General features: G+C 35.4%; 1 long non-coding RNA gene across 1 annotated transcript in view; it reads left to right on the top strand.

The window, feature by feature from the left end:
* Positions 1-348: 348 nt before the first annotated feature.
* The window catches only part of LOC126956414 (uncharacterized), a 150718-nt gene continuing 130183 nt past the window's right edge, over positions 349-20883 (top strand). Inside the window, exons 1-2 of the long non-coding RNA XR_007726325.1 lie at positions 349-616; positions 3985-4082. This is a non-coding gene — a long non-coding RNA (uncharacterized LOC126956414). The remainder of the gene's footprint in view (positions 617-3984; positions 4083-20883) is intronic.

Genomic DNA, 20883 nt, shown 5'->3' with positions numbered 1-20883 from the left:
TTGTTGAACTAAACTGAACCCTACTAAAGTATAGCACTTCCTCATTAACGTAGTGTATTAGTCTGTTCTCATGCTGCTGATAAAGACATACTCCAGACTGGGTAATTAATAAAGAAAAAGAGGTTTAATGAACTCACAGTTCCACGTGGCTGGGGAGGCCTCACAATCATGGTGGAAGGTGAAATACATGTATTTCGCGGTGGCAGACGAGAGAATGACAACCAAGCGAAAGGGTTTTCCCCTTATAAAACCATCAGGTCTCGTGAGACTTACTCACTCCCACGAGAACAGTATGGGGGAAATTGCCCCCATGATTCAATTATCTCTCACCAGGTTCCTCCCACAATACAGGGGAATTATGGGAGCTACAGTTCATGATGAGATTTGCGTGGAGACACGGCCACACCATATCATGTAGCCAAAATGCAGCATTTTGTAGGGGCAGGGTCTGTAGGTTTTTCTCTTTGTATGAAGAGACCAGAGATCGTAGAAATAAAGACGCAAGACAAAGAGACAGAAGAAAAGAAAACTGGGCCCGGTGGATCACTACCACCAAGACGCGGAGACCAGTTGTGGCCCCAAATGCCTGGCTGCGCTGTTATTTATCGGATACAAGGTAAAAGGGGCAGGGTAAGGAGTGTGAGTCATCGCCAATGATTGATAAGGTCACGTGAGTCGCGTGTCCACCGGACAGGGGGCCCTTCCCTGTTTGGTAGCGGAGGCACAGAGAGACGACAGCTTATGCCGTTATTTCTTCTATGCATTTCAAAGACTTTTAGTACTTTCCCTAATTCTGTTACTGCTATCTAGAAGGCAGAACCAGGTGTACAGGGTGGAACCTGAAAGTGAAACAGGAGCGTGACCGCTGAAGCACAGCATCACAGGGAGACGGTTAGGCCTCGGGATGGCTGTGGGCGGACCTGACTCATGTGAGACCTTCCACAAGAGGGGGTGGAGCAGAGTCTTCTCTAACTTCCCCCGGGAGCGGGAGACTCGCTTTCCCGGTCTGCTCAGTAACGGGTGCCTTCCCAGGCACTGTCGTTACCGCTAGGCCAAGGAGCCCTCTAGTGGCCCTGTCCTGGCGTGACAGAGGGCTCACACTCGTCTTCTGGCCACTTCTCACTGTGCCCCTTCAGCTCCTATCTGTGTATGGCCTGGTTTTTCCTAGGTTATAACTGTAGAGCAAGGATTATTATAATATTGGAATAAAGAGAAATGCTACAACCTGATGATTAATAATATTCATATATCATCATCTCTGTAATCTATTTCTAGTATAACTGTTCTTATTTTATATATTTTCTTTATTATACTGGAACAACTTGTGCCTTCGGTCCCTTGCCTTGCACCTGGGTGACTTGCCGCCCACACATTTCAAAGTCAATGGTACACAGAATAGATGGCGTTTTAACAATGGTGATTTTTTGTTTTCAACTTTCCTGTCTTGAATGATGTGTGTGCATGTGTGGGTGTGCGTGTGTGTGTGTGTGTAGACCTGAGTAGGAAGTATTTCTGAGGTATTTTGAAGACATACTTAAGATTTGGATTAGAGGTTATATTACTGAAGTTTTTACCACCTTCTCATTCTCATTATCTAGCAGTTGAGTTTTGTGTAAATAGGTCACTTAGGTTTAGAATCTCATTAAAAATCTTTCACACTGGGAGAAAAAGAATCATTGATCTGCTTTACGTTTTAAATATAACTTTTAAATTTTACAGAATTTTTTAAAACTTTGTCTACAGAGAAAGGCATAGCTCTGGTAATTATCTGCTTACGTTTCACAGATTATCTGAAGGATGTAAAATGTATCTATTGACATTTAAAAAGTTACTCTTTTGGCATCATTATTTGCTAATGAGCTTGTTTTGGAATGTTTGCAAGCTTATGTGACAGGATGGCATTTTATTATAAGAATAAGGTCAGCTGTGTTACTCAGTCTGTGAGAGAAAAAAGTCATCTTGAAAGGTGAAGCTATTAACTACATTTGACCTAAAACCTGCTTTATAATCAAGAAATGGCATCTTAAATTTATGTAGCTCCTGTAACCTATGAGGTGGAGTTTGAGCAATTATCAGGCAATGTCAGGAGGTAGGTTGTGGATGGGGATCACACATCACCCATGTTAAAGGTTGTGTTCAAGATAATTTTTGAATGGCACCATCGCTATAATTTTAGAGGCAAACGGACTTAAAAGAGGGAATTCAAAGGCCACTCTGTTTCCCTGTGGTTCTCGTGCCTTCATCATCTGTCATCATTAAAGATTTCTGGATTGCTATGAGCAAGGGCTTTACGGAATAATCACACGCTATTTTTAGGCACTTCAGATGCCAAATTGGGCCTGGAATTTGGGTCATTAAGGAAAAAGGAGGTTTTGGAAATGTTTGAATAAATCTCTGAAATGACAAAATTTGTCTTTGATTAATCTTAGTCTTTCGACTGTAGAATAAATTGGAATGGAATAAATGTATTTAAAAAGAAGCGTCAGTCAGGGAAATAAATATTTTAACGTCATTGTATGTAAACATATTCCTTTCTGCCAAATGCATTAGTTTTATTACAATAATTAGCAAATTTATTTCGCTAATTATTAAGATACTATGTAAACGGTATCATAATTAGTATAACACTATTGGGTGAATGAGAAGAAAGAATGTAGCATTTTTCACAGGTGATTCTAAGAAAGGATTATGATTTTAGCATAATATAACATTATCCTGTAAGAGATGAGAAATATTTTGGGAAGTAGAGATGTGAAGTGTTATAATTTATCTCCCAGTAATTAGAAGAGCCCAATTGCATTTTTCCATTACTCTCTTGTATCCTTTAAGAAGACAAAGATAAAACATGGTCTATATAGAAGATAGAGACAAGGAAATTCAGCCTCTATAAATGTCTTAGTCCATTTGTGTTGCTATAACAACATACCACAGACTGGGTAATTTATAAAGAACGAGGATTTGTTTCTCACAGTTCTGGAGACCAAGCAGTGCAGGATCAATGTGCCAGCAGATTTGTTGTCTGCTTACAAAATGGTGCCTTGAACACTAAATCCTGTAGAGAGGAGGAGCACTGTGTCCTCCTAGGACTGAAGTTGGAAAGGAAAAACGGAGGAATTCCCTCTGCCAAGCCCTTTGATGAGGGACTCAATCACCTTCATTAGGTAGCGCAGCAGCCCTCATGGACTCTGAAAGGCCCCACCTCTTAATACCATCATATTGATAGCACCTGAATTGTGGAGGCACCGCCTCAAACTATAGCAACAGGTATGACTAATTACCTCTGACCAGCTTCCCTTTTCTTGTCAGTGATGCACGTGAATTACAACTTGGCTCAGCTGACATAAGAATCAAGTCTAGGCTAAGAGAGAGAAAAAAATAAAGAGACCGTGATAGTCCATGGTAATGCGGCCTATTTTGAGTGCGCATGAAACACTGCTGGGAGCAATGTTGCAGGTTATAGATTATCAGACTGCAGACTTCCCAAACTTGGTCATCTAATTCTTTGCTCTTGTTTTCCTCACAGAAGGGTCCATTTGGCAGGAGAATTGTAATACATGGCCAGGCGCAGTGGCTCATGCCTGTAATCCCAGCACTTTGGGAGGCCGAGGTGGGCGGATCACAAGGTTAGGAGTTCAAGACCAACCTGGCCAACATGGTGAAACCCCGTCTCTAATAAAAATACAAAAATTAGTAGGGCATGGTGGCGGGCGCCTGTAATCCCAGCTACTCAGGAGGCTGAGGCAGGAGAATCACTTGAAACCGGAGGCGGAGTTTGCAATAAGCTGAGATTGCTCCACTGCACTCCAGCCTGGGCAACAAGAGTGAAACTCTGTCTCAAAAAAAAAAAAAAAGAATTGTAACACACTAGTATGTACAAGTAGAGATGAAAGGAAAGGAACCTGGAAGAAAGTGATGGTGTTTAAATAGCTTCACAAACAGATTGCCAATGTCCCAAGTGACCATTAGAATGCTTGTTTTCTGCAGGTAACTCAAGCCAGCCCAGCGATGACTAAGGGGACTCAATGCAGAAGAAAAGATAAGGGCCTTGTGGCAGCATCGAGGCGAAGTGGCAATATTGTGAGGTAAAAGTCAGAGCCAACTGAAAGAGCCTTCTAGTCCTTCGTTAGTACTGTAGGAAAATGTCCTTCTTTCTGCAAAATATGACCCAATGTTGGAGAATTTTCTCTGACACATGAATAGGGAAGAGTAAATGAAGAGAATGAATTTGCTATCTTCATTTTGGTAACATTTTAATATTCATATTTATTCTAATTGACATCTGTGTTGTAAAGTCACAGAGTTTGGGAAGTATATAATGTGTTTCAGTACAAATATCCCATTTTAATACTCGCCTCACATTTTAAAGGTCTGTGTGTGTTGGGGGTAGAGATTGCAATACATTGCTATAAATGTAAGTATTAATGAAGGCCAACAAGTTTGAGTTGGGATATTTCAGTGAGAAAAAACCTACAAGTAAATAAAACACACAAAAAGGTACAAAACACTCTGATGCCCATGTCTCTGCTTTCTCAGATGTAAGATGAAATCCAAAACACATACCTCATTAAACATGAAATAGATTCTGCTGGGGATGAGGATCATTATTTAAGTGATTTTTTAATACTGTAGCTCAAATTAAATCTTTAAGGTTTTACAGAATTAGAGCTGGTGTTACATGTTCAGTGCATGTAAGGTAACTGAAAATAGTGTTATAAAATAATATCTTCTATTTGATTTTCAGTTTCTGTTGCTAATTTTAATCTAGCAAGAATAAGATGGCACCTACATATTTGGACAGCACCTACTAAAGTTAAAAACTGTCTTACCTATATATTAAATTTTAATTCTCACAATAGTCTTAATTATAGTAGTGCTATTGACTTTCTTTTTATAATTTACAAATGGCTATACCGGGACTCAGAGCTATTAAGAACTACCTCAGGTAACACAGTAGATGATGGAGCTATGTTAACATTCAAACCAACTTCAGAGACCATTGAAACCACCATTATACATTGTCTGTTTATGATGTGCTTACTAATTTGGAGGATTTCAGCATGATAGCATATAAATTCCGGCATAAAACTGATCCTCAACTATTTTATACTTCAAAGAGAGACTATACTATGATTAACAGAGTGGAATAAAGACAGTAATATCAGAAATAAGAATACTTTGTAGATTCAGAAAGTGTCTTCTTTCTCATCTCCTTTTACAAATATAACTAACTGAATAGCTCTCCATAATTTAAAATGATACAGTGACATCTCTGTATAAAATTTATTTATACACATCCTAAAACCTGTACAAGTACGGGAAGTTAGGTTAGGCACTTAAAAGTTATAAATAGCATCAAGAAAGACAAAACAGGGAGAGAGAGAACAGAAAGTGAGAGAGAGAGAGATTTTAAGGAAGTAACTCTCATAAATTATCTAATTTTAAAATATCAGTTAAGTTATACAATAGCACATAGCTTTTTTATTAGCTATGAAAGTGAGTTTGGTTTGGTAACCGTATCGTTGGTTATTATTTCACTTATTAAAATTGCTGTAAGTAGATTAGAAATCTTGAGACATGAGCTTGTAGTAATCTTGGTTTGCAGTGAATATTGTTTAAACTCAATGCTTTTCTTTTAAATAAAAATATTTGGTTAGTTTAAGGGTCATGATAAAATCAAGTATATCTTATTTTGCATTACTATTAATATCACCTCTTGGCTTGTATGTTGCCATAGATTCGTTAAAATGTCTTCTATTGCATACAAACCAAGAGGTGTTCAAACTTTTTACAGTCTTTGAGCTAAATGTGTCTTATGTGTATAATATTTTAAAATGTGGTTCCCTATATTCCAACAATATAAAGTAAAATTTTTAATTAAACAGTAATTTTTAAAAATAGATATTACTCTTACACTTTTAATATTTGAAGAGAAATTTGAAGCATTTTATGTATGGAAAATGAAAAGGTTATATTCAAATAAACTGGTTATTAATAACTTGATGGAATCCTAGGCTTAAAACATTTGCAAGAAATGTCAGCTCGGATTTTTTTGTAATTATCTGTTCTATTTTAATGTCATAAATGAAATGGATCTTATAAACCTCTTAAAGCAATGGCATGTGATAACAATGAATGTTTTAAAAATAATATTATTTCTAAGACAAATTTGGAAAGTCTGCTTTCTCTCCTTATTAAGGAGAATGTCAAAAACAATTTTGTATTTTAAATGTAGGCACTAATTTGATGCCTTATTTACAAGCATATTTACTCATGTTCTTATGGGCATGGTAATAAGGATTGTATACATATACTAAATAAATATATATTTTCCACTATAAACTCAAAAGTGTACTCAGTGATAAACTGGCTATGTATATCTGATCTTGTCATTTTAGTTGTCTTAGCCATAGTTTTACTTTTTAACATCATCCTACTGAACTAATTAATATCTATGATCTTTTTTTTTTTTTCTTCTTTTTTTTTTTTTGGAACTGGCTCACTGTAGTCTCCGCATCCCAGGTTCAAACAATTTTCCTGTCTCAGCCTCTCCAGTATCTGGGACTACAAGCATACACCACCACCCTGGGCTAATTTTTGTATTTTTTAGCAGAGTTGGGGTTTTGCCATGTTGGCCAGGCTGGTCTTCAACTCCTGGCCTCAAGTAATCCACCGCCAGGGTCTCCCAAAGTGCTGGGATTACAGGCGTGAGCCACTGTCCCTGGCCTCTACTGCCTTTCAAATCTACAAAACTATGCTGAAGACAAGATGGTAGTTGCTTGTTGTCATGTGTGAAGTTTACATTGTTTGGTGATAAATATTTTATCTTAGTGAAGAGTCACATATCCTGAAGTAAGAGAAACAACAGATGAATATAAAATAAGCAAACTACAATTAAGAAAAGGATTATTTTTGAGGTTAACAGGAATCTAATTTATTATTTGACTTATTCGCTTTCCTGTCTACATAGCTTAGCATGATAGCAAGTATATAACAGGAGTTTTGTGCTTGTTATTGAATAAAAAAATTTACATTATTTAAAATATTAACTAGTGGCCTCTCTAAAATACTTTGTATTTCTAATATTTATTCTGAACAGAGCAGCATTTCTTAATTTTTAATCAAACAGATAAATGTACATAATATCAAACAATAAATGGCATTCAAAGGCTACATATAAAAGTAGCCATGTCAAAACTGACCACATTCCACTTCCCAGCTCTGGTTCTTTGGGAATCACTCTTACCTTCTTTTATTTTCTTTTGGTGTTGACTTCATTTTTCTAAATGCTTGCTTTATTATTATTTCTTTTCTTTTCTTTTCTCTTCTCTTCTCTCTCTCTCTCTCTTTCTTTCTCTCTTTCTCTTTCTCCCTCCTTCCTTCCTTCCTTCCTTCCTTCCTTCCTTCCTTCCTTCCTTCCTTCCTTCCTCCCTCCCTCCCTCCCTCCCTCCCTCCCCTCCCTCCTTCTTTTTTTTACTTTCTTTCTTTCCTTCTTTCTTTTTTTTTTTGACAGTCTTGTTCTGTCACCCAGGCTGGACTGCAGTACTGTAATCTCGGCTCACTGCAACCTCCACCTCCCGGGTTCAAGTGATTCTCCTGCCTCAGCCTCCCAAGTAGCTGGGATTACAAGTGCATGCCACTACTCCTGGCCAATTTTTTGTATTTTTAGTAGAGAGGAGTTTCACCATGTTGGCCAGGCTGGTTTCGAACTCCTGACCGCAAATGATCCACCTGCATCAGCCTTCCAAAGTGCTGGGATTACAGGCATGAGCCGTTGTCCCCGGCAATTATTATTTCATCATAATAACAATTTGCATTATTTATTACTTACTATAATATTAATAGTAAATGAAGAGTTACTTGTTTAATATTTTCCCTCCGCTTTCTCTTATTCTACTGATATTATTCTATTACTATTTTGTATTAAACCAGCAATCAATATTGCATATTATGAATATGTATATATTTTGAACAGCTGGTCCAGGAAGTTTCTTTTCTTATTTAACTCTAAATTTTTCTCCTGGAGTTTATAATATCCTCCTTTTGTAGTTATCTTATTATGTTCCTGTTTTTAAGTTCCTTTAACTACTGCAATAGATATATAAAAGACTTACTTAGATGTTTTCTAAGAATGTAAAAGACCTGGATATACATTAACTCCATTTATTTTCATAAAGATTTAATTCCTGGACTAGTGCCTCCACAAGCTTGTTGTAAAATGGCCAATGAGGACTCTCATTGCTTCTATTTTCAAAGTGTTTTTTTTTTTTTTTTTTTTTCCTGAGCCCCTTGTCTTTTGTTGTTGTTGTTCCTTCCAAGAGATTTTTTTATAGGATGAGGAAGCAAGATTTTTGAAAGTTGGTATTTCACAAAGTAACTTTTTCTAAACTCATATTGGATGGATAGTTTATAGAATTCTAGATCATAAATCTCTTTTTCTCAGATGTTTGAAGGAATTTCTTATTTTTTTCTGACTTTCTACTTTGCTATTTATAGTCTGATGCCATTCTGATTCTTGATTTATTATAAATGATCCTTCATTTTTCCCCCACGTAAGAAGATCATAGGACCTGTATTTTCATTGTTTAGAAATATTAATGATGCTTGGAACTAACTATCCTTTCATTTCTTGCATATGGTAAATAGTGTGAACTTTAAATCTAAAATCTTGCTTTTCAATGTTGAATTTGTTCTTATATTTTTTCTTTGAAAATATTCTCTCCATTGTCTTCTCTGCTTTCCAAACGTGTAATTTCCATTATTTGGATATTGAACATTCTGGAATATACCTCATTAAAATATTTTTCGAATATTTTCTATTTTTATTTTTACCTGAAACATTTTCTCAGTTTCATCTTTCGTATTATAAGAACATTTAAATACATATTTTAAAAATATCTTTCTTATTTTCCTTTATATATTTTTTCTAGTTGTTTAGTTATATTTCTCTTAACTTGCTAAGAACATTGCTTGCTTTCTCTTTTAAAATTTTCTTTAATTCCTAAATTGTCTGTTACCTCCAATCCGCCAGACTCTCTTAGGCCTTTTCATTTATTTGTTTTGGTCTCTCTAATATTAAAGCCTTTCTTCAAATATCTGACATCTCTGACTTTAACTCCTAAATTCAAGCAATAAAAAGTCAACTGACAACACTATATGTGTGTTTGTGTCAGTGTGTGTGAGTGCGTGTGTGTGTGTGTGTGTGTGGTTTTCTGAATGCTGGACTTCAGTGAATGGTGACCAGGTGGATGAAATGCCAGGACTTTTTTTTTTTTTTTTTCAAGAAATCCGGTAGTTGGAATGCATTTTTCTGGGACATCTCAGATCCTATACAAAAACTTTTATAGTCACCTGCTTCATAAAGGTGGGTGGGTATTTAGAAGCAGAGAGAGCTGGCAAACTCAATTTTCAGTATACTGACACCTAAATACAAAGATTCAGTTTAGAGATTAAACTAATTCCTATGCACACTTTGCCTCAGACATGTGTCTCATTCTTATGTTCCATTCTACCTGGGATTTTTGAGTATTCAATCTGCATAATTCTTCAGATTTACTTTTGGCTCATGTACTATTGGATCTTTTAAAAAGATTTGGTTAACAGATAAGATTGTATTATAAGTTTATCACTAGATTCTCTCTCTTTCTAGAAAATAGAACCCTTTCTTATTTTTGTGAGACTTTCTAGGAGTTCAATGTTCTGTTTCAGTTAGAATTCCTCTATAAAACAAATAGCACACTTAAAATGGGTAACAGGAGGAGAGTTGGAAAGAAGATCTCTCCACAATGGTGTGGGAAGGCACGATGTAAAGTAACCACAAGAGATCATGTAGTATTCCAATGGTTTGTGTCTTAGGTCATTCTTACGTTGCTATCAAAAAATACCTGAGAGTGGACAATTGATAAAGAAGAGTTTCAATTGGCCCACGTGAGAAACAAACACACTTGTCCAGACCCAAAGAATGAACTCAGAGACCCAGAAAATAGCAAAAGTGAAACTTTTAAGGACAGTCTTACAAGGTTGGGGGTCTGATAAGCAGGGACACCCAGTACAGTTTTTTTTTTTTTTTTAAATTTTGTTTGTATTATACTTTAAGTTCTGGGGTACATGTGCAGAATGTGCAGGGTTGTTACATAGGTATACATGTGCCATGGTGGTTTGCTGTACCCATCAACCTGCCATCTACATTAGGTATTTATCCTAATGCTATCTCTCCTATAGCCCCTCACACCCCAACAAGCCCTGGTGTGTGATGTTCCCTTCCCTGAGTCCATGTGTCCTCATGGCTCCACTCCCACTTATGAGTGAGAACATGTGGTGGTTGGTTTTCTGTTCTTGTGTTAGTTTGCTGAGAATGATGGTTTCTGGCATCATCCATGTCCCTGCAAAGGACATGAACTCATCCTTTTTTATGGCTGCATAGTAGTCCATGGTGTATATTGACCATATTTTCTTTATCCAGTCTATCACTGATGGGCATTTGGGTTGGTTCCAAGTCTTTGCTATTGTGAATAATGCCACAATAAACATACGTGTGCATGTGTCTTTATAGTAGAATGATTTATAATCCTTTGGGTACATACCCAGTAATGGGATTGCTTGATCCAATGGTATTTTTAGTTCTAGATACTTGAGGAATCACCACACTGTCTTCCACAATGGTTGAACTAATTTACACTCCCACCAACAGCGTTCCTATGTCTTCACATCCTCTCCAGCATCTGTTTTTTCCTGACTTTTTAATGATCACCATTCTAATTGGTGTGAGATGGTATCTCATTGTGTTTTTGATTTGCATTTCTCTAATGACCAGTGATGATGAGCTTTTTTTTTACATGTTTGTTGGCTGCATCAAGGTCTTTTGAGAAGTGTCTGTTCATATCCTTCACCCACTTTTTGATGGGGTTGTTTGTTTTTCATTCACAATTGCTACAAAAAGAATAAAATACCTAGGAATACAACTTACATGAAATGTAAAGGACCTCTTCAAGGAGAACTACAAACCACTGCTCAAGGAAATAAGAGAGGACACAAACAAATGGAAAAACTTTCATGCTCATGGATAGGAAGAATCAATATCATCAAAATGGCCATACTGCCCAAAGTAATTTATAGATTTAATGCTATCCTGATTAAACTACCACTGACTTTCTTCAAATAATTGGGAAAAAAAAACTACTTTAAATTTCATATGGAACCAAAAGAGAGCCCGCATAGCCAAGACAATCCTAAGCAAAAAGATCAAAGCCAGAGACATCATGCTACCTGACTTCAAATATATTACAAGGCTACAATAACAAAAACAGCATGGTACTGGTACATAAACAGATGTATAGACCAATGGAACAGAACAGAAGCCTCAGAAATAATGACACATATCTACAACCATCTGATCTCTGACAAACCTGAGAAAAGCAATGGGGAAAGGATTCCCTATTTAATAAATGGTGTTGGGAAAACTGGGTAGCCATATGCAGAAAGCTGAAACTGGATCCCTTCCTTACACCTTATACCAACATTACCTCAAGATGGATTAAAGACTTAAACATAAGACCTAAAATCACAAAAACCCTAGAAGAAAACCTAGGCAATACCATTCAGGACATAGGCATGGGCAATGACTTCATGACTAAGACACCAAAAGCAATGACAACAAAAGCAAAATAGACAAATGGGATCTGACTAAACTAAAGAGCTACTGCACAGCAAAAGAAGCGATCATCAGAGTGAACAGGCAACCTACAGAATGGCAGAAAACTTTTACAATCTATCATCTGACAAAGGACTAATATACAGAATCTACAAAGAACACAGTACAGTTTTTAACAAGCATTTTATCTGCTAGTGTGCAAGTCCCTCTCCAGGCTCCTCAAAGCCTGAATACTAGGGGGTCACAATCTTCCTGGACGTCACCTATTGGTTGTTGGGTAGGGGCTTTAGGTGTTCTTTTTAGGGTTATCTTGCTGCATTTTGTTGCAGCCCACAATGCATCACAATCCTAATTAGCTCAGGGATATTTTTTTTATATACTTGACTTATGACCTAAGTACCTGGGCAGGCTTATAAGAATGGACAAAACAAGCTATTTTGCAGGCTAGTAAACTTTTACCTTAGATAACATTTTTGGTTCAGGTGAGGCCAACTAAAGGTGGGGTGGGGGTTAGTGAGGCCAACAAGCAGGCATTGGCTATCCACGCAAGGATCTGGTACATTCTATTTCTTTGCAGTTTGCTGACCTAAGCCGATTTAAGGCACTTTGTCTTGGAAATAGACCACCGTATACATTATTTCCTTCAGCCATGGTTCTGCCAGCTGTACAGGAGGCATAGTGACATCTGCTTCTGAGAGGCTCTGGAAGCTTACAATCATGGTGGGAGGCCAAAAGGGAGCTTTCATATCACATGGTGAAAACAATAGCAAGAGAGCAAGCGGGGAGGTGCCACATACTTTTAAACAACCAGATCTCTCGAGGACTTACTATCACAAGGGCATCACCAAGGGGATGCTGCTAAACCGTTAATGAGAAATCACCCCCATGATCCAATCACTTCCCACCAGACCCCACCTCCAACACTGGGGATTACATTTGAACAGAGACACACGTGCAAACTATGTCAGTTGATAATATAGGAAAATATTTATAAGCATGGAACTGTTAATATTATTAAGAATGACATTGGAAAGTTGTATTTTCAAAGTATCTTTATAACTAAAAAACTGTTTTTCCAGATTGTTACCTCCATAAATGTGGGAGACCAAGTCTCTATTTCATTTAGATATGGTCCATTCTAAGAATAAACAGTAAGTCCTGGAACATTTAAATGTATCATATGGTTTTCATGGGAAACAAATATTTGGAGCCTGATCTTCATGTTTCCATGTTAGAACTAAGTGTATTTAAATGCACAATCTAAGGAACTACTTTGGTGACTTTTCCAAGGCCAAATACTAGTATCAGGGTATCTATTTCAGCTACATTTTTACAATGGCTGTTGGGATAGGCAAAATTTCAAACTGGTCCTGTGAAATTTTTATTCCTGGTGTGTATTCTCTGTATAGTATCCTCCCTTTGAGTACAGAAAAAACCTGTGAATATAAGGGAATACCACTCCTCTACTCAAGTCACTAAACAATTGACTTTAATTTTATCAAAATGGACATTACCCAGGTGAGTCTGACATAATCAGGTAAGTCTTTAAAGGGTATGAGCACCTCCCTGAAGTCAGTTTGCGGCTGATTATGAAGACACACCCTCCAGGGATTCCACAGCTACACGCAAGGAAGTAAATCTGTCAAGAGCCACAGGAGCTTGGGAAAGAACACTGGGCCCAAAATGAAATTACACCCAGCCTGACACATCAATTTCAATCTGGTGAGGCCTCGAGGGAAAAACTAAGCTAACCCACATCTGGGCCTCCTTATTATTGGAAACTATGCTAATAAACTTGTATTATTTCAAACTTTTAAGTCTTTAGCAATTTGTTGAGTAGCCAAAGAAAACTGATGCACTAAGCACAAAACACAAAGCTGAAGGCATTTTCACATTACATGACTTCAAACTATACTACAAGACTACAGTAAAACTCTGGAAGATTACCTGGGAAATACTATTCTGGCCATAGGACCTGGCAAAGATTTCATGATGAAGATGCCAAAAGCCACTACAACAAAAACAGGAATTGAAAAATGGGACCCAATTAAACGTAAGAGAATCCATACACCAAAAGAAACCATTGACTGAGTAAACAGAAAACCTACGGAGTGGGAAAAATATTTGCAAACTGTGCATCTGACAAAGGTATAATATCTAGCATCTGTAAAGACCTTAAACAAATTTACAAGAAAATACCAAACAACCCCATTAAAAACTGGGCAAAGGACATGAAGAGACATTTTCGAAAGAAAACATACATGCAGCTAACAAGCATATGAAAAAATGCTCAATATGCTAATCATTAGAGAAATGCAATCCATACTGTAATGAGATACCATCTCACACCATTCAGAATGGTCACTATTAAAATGTCAAAAAAAAAAAAAAAAAAAAACGGATTCTGTATTGTGGAGAAGAAAGAATGCTTATACACTGCGGATGGGAATGTAAATCAGTTCAGCCACTGTGGAAAGCAGTTTGGTGATTTTTCAAAGAACTTAAAATAGAATTACCATTCATCTCAACAATCCCATTATTAAGTATATACCCAAAGGAAAATAAACTGTTCTACCATAAAGACACATGCATGTGTACATTCATCACAGCACTCATCACAATAGCGAAGACGTGGAATCAATCTTGATGCCCATCAACAGTAGACTGAATAAAAAAATGTGGTACATATACATAATAGAATACTATGCAGCTATAAAAAAGAATTAGATCATGTTCTTCATGGCAACATGGATAGAGCTGGAAGCCATTATCTTAAGCAAACTAAAACAGGAACAGAAAACCGAATACTGCATATTCTCACTCATGAGTGGGAGTTAAACTCTGAATACATGTGGACACAAAGAGAAGGGAACAATAGTCCCTGGAGTCTACTTAAGGGTGGAGGCTGGGAGAAGGGTGAAGATAGAGTAACTACCTATCAGGTGTAGTGCTTATTACCTGGGTGACAAAATGATATGTACACCAAACCCCCACGACACTCAAATTACATATATTAAAAAACCTGCACATATACCCCTGAATGTAAAATGAAAGTTTAAAAAAGAAAATGATGCACAAGTCTAGATATCTCTCATTCTATGATAATTCAGTATTTCCTGTATGTCATTTTTTGTAAATATTCAATTCTTCTGACATAAATCTAGATAGATTTGTATACAATAATGTAAAATAATTTTCTATAACTAATCAGTTCCTATTTATCGAGATTGCAAGTAACACCTCTGAGCACAAAATGTCAAGTAACTCTTTTTTTTTTAAGTTTATCTTATTTTTAATTGGTACATAATATCTGTACACAGCTATGGGGTACAATGTGCCGTTTTGATACATGTATACATTGTATAATCATCAAATCATGGTGGTTAGCAAATCCATCAGCTCAACCATTTAACATTTCTTTGTGGTGAGAACATTCAAAGTCCTTTTTTCTGGCTATTCTGAAATATGCAATACACTCTTATTAACTAAGAAGTCACCCTAATGTTCAAGGGAACACTAGAGCTTATTCTTCCTATCTAACTGTAACTCTGTAACCATTGACCAACCTCTTCCTGTCCTCCTTTTTCCTTCTCCTTCCAGCCTCTGCTAAGCACCATTCTACTCTATAATTCTATAAATCAGTTTTTAAGATTTTACATTTGAGGGAGATCATGAGGTATTTGTCTGTGTCCGGCTTATTTCACTTAACATCATGTCCTCTAGATTCATCCATTGTGTCACAAATGACAGGATTTCATTCTTTTTAATGGAGAAATAGCATTCAGTTGTATATATATACCACATTTTCTTTATGTACTTGTTGCTGGATACTTAGGTTGATGTCATATCTTGGTTTGAGGGAATCATGCTGTAATAAACATGGGAGTGTAGATATCTCTTCAGCACACTGATTTCATTTTCTTTGAATATACCCAGTAGTAGGATTGCCGGATTATATAGTGGTTCTATTTTTAACTTTTTGAGGAAACTCCACACAGTAGCTGTACTACTTGACATTCTGCTAACAATGTGTAAGGGCTCTCCACACGATTGCAACGCTTGTTATCTTTTGTGATTTTAATAGCCATTCTGACTGGAATAAAATGACATCTTATTGTGGTTTTGATTTGCATTTCCCTGATGATTAGTGATGTTCAGCATGTATTCATAAACCTATTGGCCAATGTCAAGAAGACTTTCCCGTATGTTTTCTCCTAGTAGTTTCACAGTTTCATATCTTACATTTAAGTCTTTATTCCATTTTTAGTCAATTTTTGCATAACTTACTGATTTTAGAAGTGCTCTATATGGCACTATTGCTTAAGGTATGGAAGCCCAAACAGTCAGCCAGCTTCCTACCTGCAACATTAGAGCATTCGCTTTCCATATAAAAGTGCAAGATGACAAATATAGACCTAGAAAAACAATCTGTATTTTATTCCCCTGAAAGGTATGCTCTGTGGCATGCTTTTATTTGTACATACCTACACATTAGTATGCATTCTCTGAATATAGTAATGTATAAAATAAGTTTACATAAGCACAGTGTTTTGAGGCTTTATTCTCTGGCTTGATTTCTAACTAAACACCCCCCACCATGAAAACTATTAAAGTATGATGAAAAGCTAATGTTCAACTGAAGTAAAGATAACTAAAAGTATACCATTTTATAGCCTTATTGACGTCAATGAAAGACTGAAAATGTTTTCTGCCAAGTGTGAATTTTAAAACACATTTACATGTACCTATAAATCAAGTTGCTGTAGTTTTTCTGAAAAAAAGAAAAAAAACCCTGAATTTTAATTTACATGAATATGACAGAATTGATGGGGGGAAAAATATTTCACCAAGGTGAGAAAAATGCTTAAGGCAAATAATGAAGGAGGAAAAAACAAGGGTAAGCAAAATGTTAGGATAATTTTAAAAATGGATCCATACACACAGTTTTATAAAATATCACGACAACTTAAAAGGAAAACATTCAATGATTGTGGTTTTCTTGTTGTTATCGTTCTGTACTGACTGCATCCTGACACTGCTTGTGCTTTTCAAGTTAACCTGAACAAAGTGTCTGAAGCATATTTACTATTAAATAGTGAGATGTAATGAAGTGCCTTATATAGATTTTTAATTTCAATTTGTAACAAAGTTTAAAGATACAGAAAATTTGAAAGAAATATACAATATATTCTGGTACATTCTCTCTCTCTCTCTCTTTTTCTCTCTTTTTCTTTGCATGTTTAAAAATTAAAGTTGCAGTCATCAAGACTGCTTGTCCCCAAATACTTCAGCATACATCTCCTAAGAACAGTGGTAATATACCGTTACTATATCCCAAATATTTATTACTGATATGGTATTATAATATTACCTAATGTATAAGTAGATAATCAAGTTTTCCCAATTGTACCCAAAATGTCCTTCATAGCTTTTTTTCAAATCTAGAGACCAATTAAAAATCATATGGTACTGAGGTTTTATGCTTCTTTAGTCTCCTTAATCAGAGCATCCTGTCTGTGTTTATGTTTTAGATTATTGACATATTTGAGTAATCTGGGTGAAACATTTACTAGGATTTTCCGCTATTAGTATTGTCTAATAATTGTTTTGATTCAACTCAATGTTTCGTTTTGCTTTTGCAAGAATGCTGTAGAATTTGTGTTTTTTATATCCATTCCGTGCCTAAATAGGTAAATATTGTCATTTTCCCGAAATGAATTACTTGATTCAGGTGGTTTCTGTGAAAACACTCCTTTACCAAGGTACGCCTTTCCCTTGATTAAAAAGAAGCCTTAGTTACTACTTGGGTGACGCAAGCCTCAACAACATGTAATTTATCCAGCTAACAAACCTGCACGTGTATACCCTGAAACTAAAATAAAGGTGGAAAAAACAAATAAATAAAATAAATGCTCTTCAGCTGTTCAGGGAGGATTAAAAAGCACTGGTCTAAAATGAAAATGTAGGTGTGTTAGGGGGGACAGGTAATTGTTGGTATGAATCTCTGGACCTCTAGACCTCCTTTCCCCACCAACTTTCCTTCCCCACAATTATTTTTGCATGGACTGAGGATCCTTGTCAAAGTTGATTATTTCACTGAGAATTTAAAATGGTTATTTTCTGTTTTATATTTTTTTTCACATTTTTTGAGAAGTTCAGTTAAATGATCCTTACATTAATACTCTCTCTCTCATTTAAAAATCCATTAATGTAATTCACCATATTAATTGATATAAAAAGAGATAAATAATATGATCACCCCTATAGCTGCTAAAAGACCTTCCTTTAACAAAATTTAATACCCATTACCTAATAAGATAAAAATTAATGAATGCTTTCTTGATATGATAACATATATTAAATTAGAAAGAACTTAGAATATTACACTTAGAAGACCTGGTTTCAGTGTCAGAAGGCTCTGAAATGGCTCCAGGTCCAAAATTTACTCTCTCTGTGACTTTGGGAAATAAAATAAACTTCTGCACCTCGATTACTTCATCCATGAGTTGAGTTAATGCAGTTTGTCCCATTGCATGGCGCATAGGTAATATTCCAGAAATACTAACCAACATAGTTCCTGTAGGTATAATTATTATTTTTATTTTTGTCTTCAGTAATTACTTAAAAGAAAGCATAATAATAAAGTGCTCAATCAAATTAATAATCTTCATTTTCACATAAGAATATTGGAGACAAAGATAATTATACTTTTTGAAATATAACAGTAAACAATGCATTGGGAGATTTTAAACCCCATCTCAAACCCTCCTTGAGCAGGGAATACCTGGCTTTCCTTTGAAAAATAGGAATTGAGAAAGGAAGAGGAATAGGAATTGGCTGAAATCTGAACCCTGGACACAGACAGGAGTTGCTGCAGCTGGGTTTCCATCTATACTGCCAGGGTATGGCTTAAGACTTGATTATACACCTCCTGCTTCACTAAGATGATAAATAGGGAAAAGCAGTGCAAAGATGGTAATGGAGGAGAAACAGACATTCTGGTGCCCTGTGGAATTCACACATAATGATGGAGGGAAATGTTCTAGGAGCCATTAGAATCTTCTGTTTTGTGGCCAGGAGTGACTTTATGAGAAGATTACTGTTGGGACTGGGGACATTTTTATCTTTTTCTTTCTGGTCATCTATGCAGAAAAGGGGTCTCTTTTCTTCCATAGGTGCTTTATGCTACAATATGAAAATAACATAACTTTATTTTAAAGTGAAAAATTTAAATAGTTAATAGTAAAAGACAAACATAAAGAAATGTTGTTTAAATAGTATAGTGAGAGCTATACACTTATTACTTACATTAAAGTAATGCTATCACTTTGTAGTTTTTAGAAGTAGATTTAAAATTAACAATGCTACATTTAGTTGTTTTATCACTTTTTCCAAATTTTTTTTATTTGCAAGTAATGTGAAAATAATAAAATATAGATTTAAGTGTCTAGTTTGATGGGTTTTGGCAAATGCATATCCTCATGTAATCTAAGTCCTAAAAATAAAGGATATTTAAATTACCCCAGCCAGGTCCTTGGTTTCCACCACTATAGCTGAACTTGATTAAACTTTATACAGAGAACTCACGACATGCATTTATTAAATGACCAGTTTGTTTCAAATTTTATTCACACATTAATTTCATCTGAGACTAGAGGACAGTTTAATTTTTTTCTTCAAAAAATTTAACCTATTTTTTTCTATCATACTAGCTAGGAACTTGTATAATATTTATACAAGTTGAGTGGTTGTGCTTATCTTAATAATGATATCACAGAGAAAGCATCCAGTATTCACTATTGAATAGTAGTTGTTTAATTTTGGTAGATACTCTTATAAACACAATAGCTTTTACTTATGTTTTACTGACATTCATTATCCATAGCTAGTTCTTGTATTTGATAACATATTCAATTACTTTATCAAAATTAAAAACTTTATCCCACAAGATGATAATGGTCATTTTTTCCATTTTCTTGTTAATGTGACTAGTTATAGAGATATTCAATAGAAAATTTTGCCTTATAAAATAAATCACATTAATTATTTGATATGTAACCAGGTCTTATTTGCTATTTTGTGTAGAATGTTTATGTCTATTTTCATGATAGTGATTGGCCTGTACTTGTCTTTCCTGTACTATCCTTTGTAGATGTTGGTATCAAGCTTATCTTTGCCTCCTACAATGAATAAAAAAGTGTGCCCTCTTTCTCTACATTATGAAAGGATCTGTAAGATTCATAACTTCATTCCTAAATATTTTGAAAAACTGCTGGTTGGCCCATTTCTTTGTGGAATTTTCTTTGTGGGATGATCTGAATTTTAAAAAAATTCTATTAGCAGATAAAAACTATTCAGATAGTCTTATGTCAGGATTGATAAATTATGTTTCAACAAGTATTCCACTCATGTAGGTTTTAAAAATAACTGACATAAAGTTGTACATATATATTGTTACTATTTAATTCTATTATTAGTTGCAGGATCTATAATAAAGCCCCCTTTTAATTCATAAAATTATTTCTTCTTTGTCAACTGTTCAGCAAAATTCTAAAAACTAAAAAGGGGAATGATGGCATAGAGCTACTAAGTCAGGCCAGAAATCCTGCCGATGAACTTTATTTCATGGTAGGGCCCAGGGAACATTCTGTTTACCAGAAGGTGTGTGATGAGCTAGAGAGAAGGGTAGCAGCATCTTTAATTCTCTAATCCCAGCATTATGGTAGGAAATCACATCAGTATTAAAGATTTAAAAGATCCAATAGTGGTTCATGACCCCACTTAATTTACTAGTCAAATTTCTAAAAAACAGCAGGATTAACAGTAGACTATTAAAAATTACTAATAAGTGGCCCCACTGTAATTATGATGCAGATATTGTATTTTTGCTAGACCAGGTTAATATGACTTTGTATAATCTTTCTTCACAAAGTCCTAACATTTCAGCAACATTAACATATTTATGAAGCATTGTCTCCTGACAGTAGTATCACAGTACAAGACAGAGGATTCAAAATCTAAGTAGTTGAGGGTTTTTATAGAGTCATTCACTAAATTATTAATTAAGATGTATATCTATATCTATATATATATGGTTTCCATACTCTTGTATATATGGAAAATTTTACTATTAAAGCATTAAAATTTTCAAAAAATAAATAAAATATCAAGTCCAATGACTAATAACTGGTAAGCAATAAATGTTTTAGTGTTTACTATTTTTATCTCCTCTTTAA

Source organism: Macaca thibetana, chromosome 6 (assembly GCF_024542745.1).
Source record: "Macaca thibetana thibetana isolate TM-01 chromosome 6, ASM2454274v1, whole genome shotgun sequence".
In the NCBI taxonomy this organism is placed as follows: domain Eukaryota; kingdom Metazoa; phylum Chordata; class Mammalia; order Primates; family Cercopithecidae; genus Macaca; species Macaca thibetana.
This window is presented reverse-complemented; position numbering and strand designations above follow the sequence as displayed.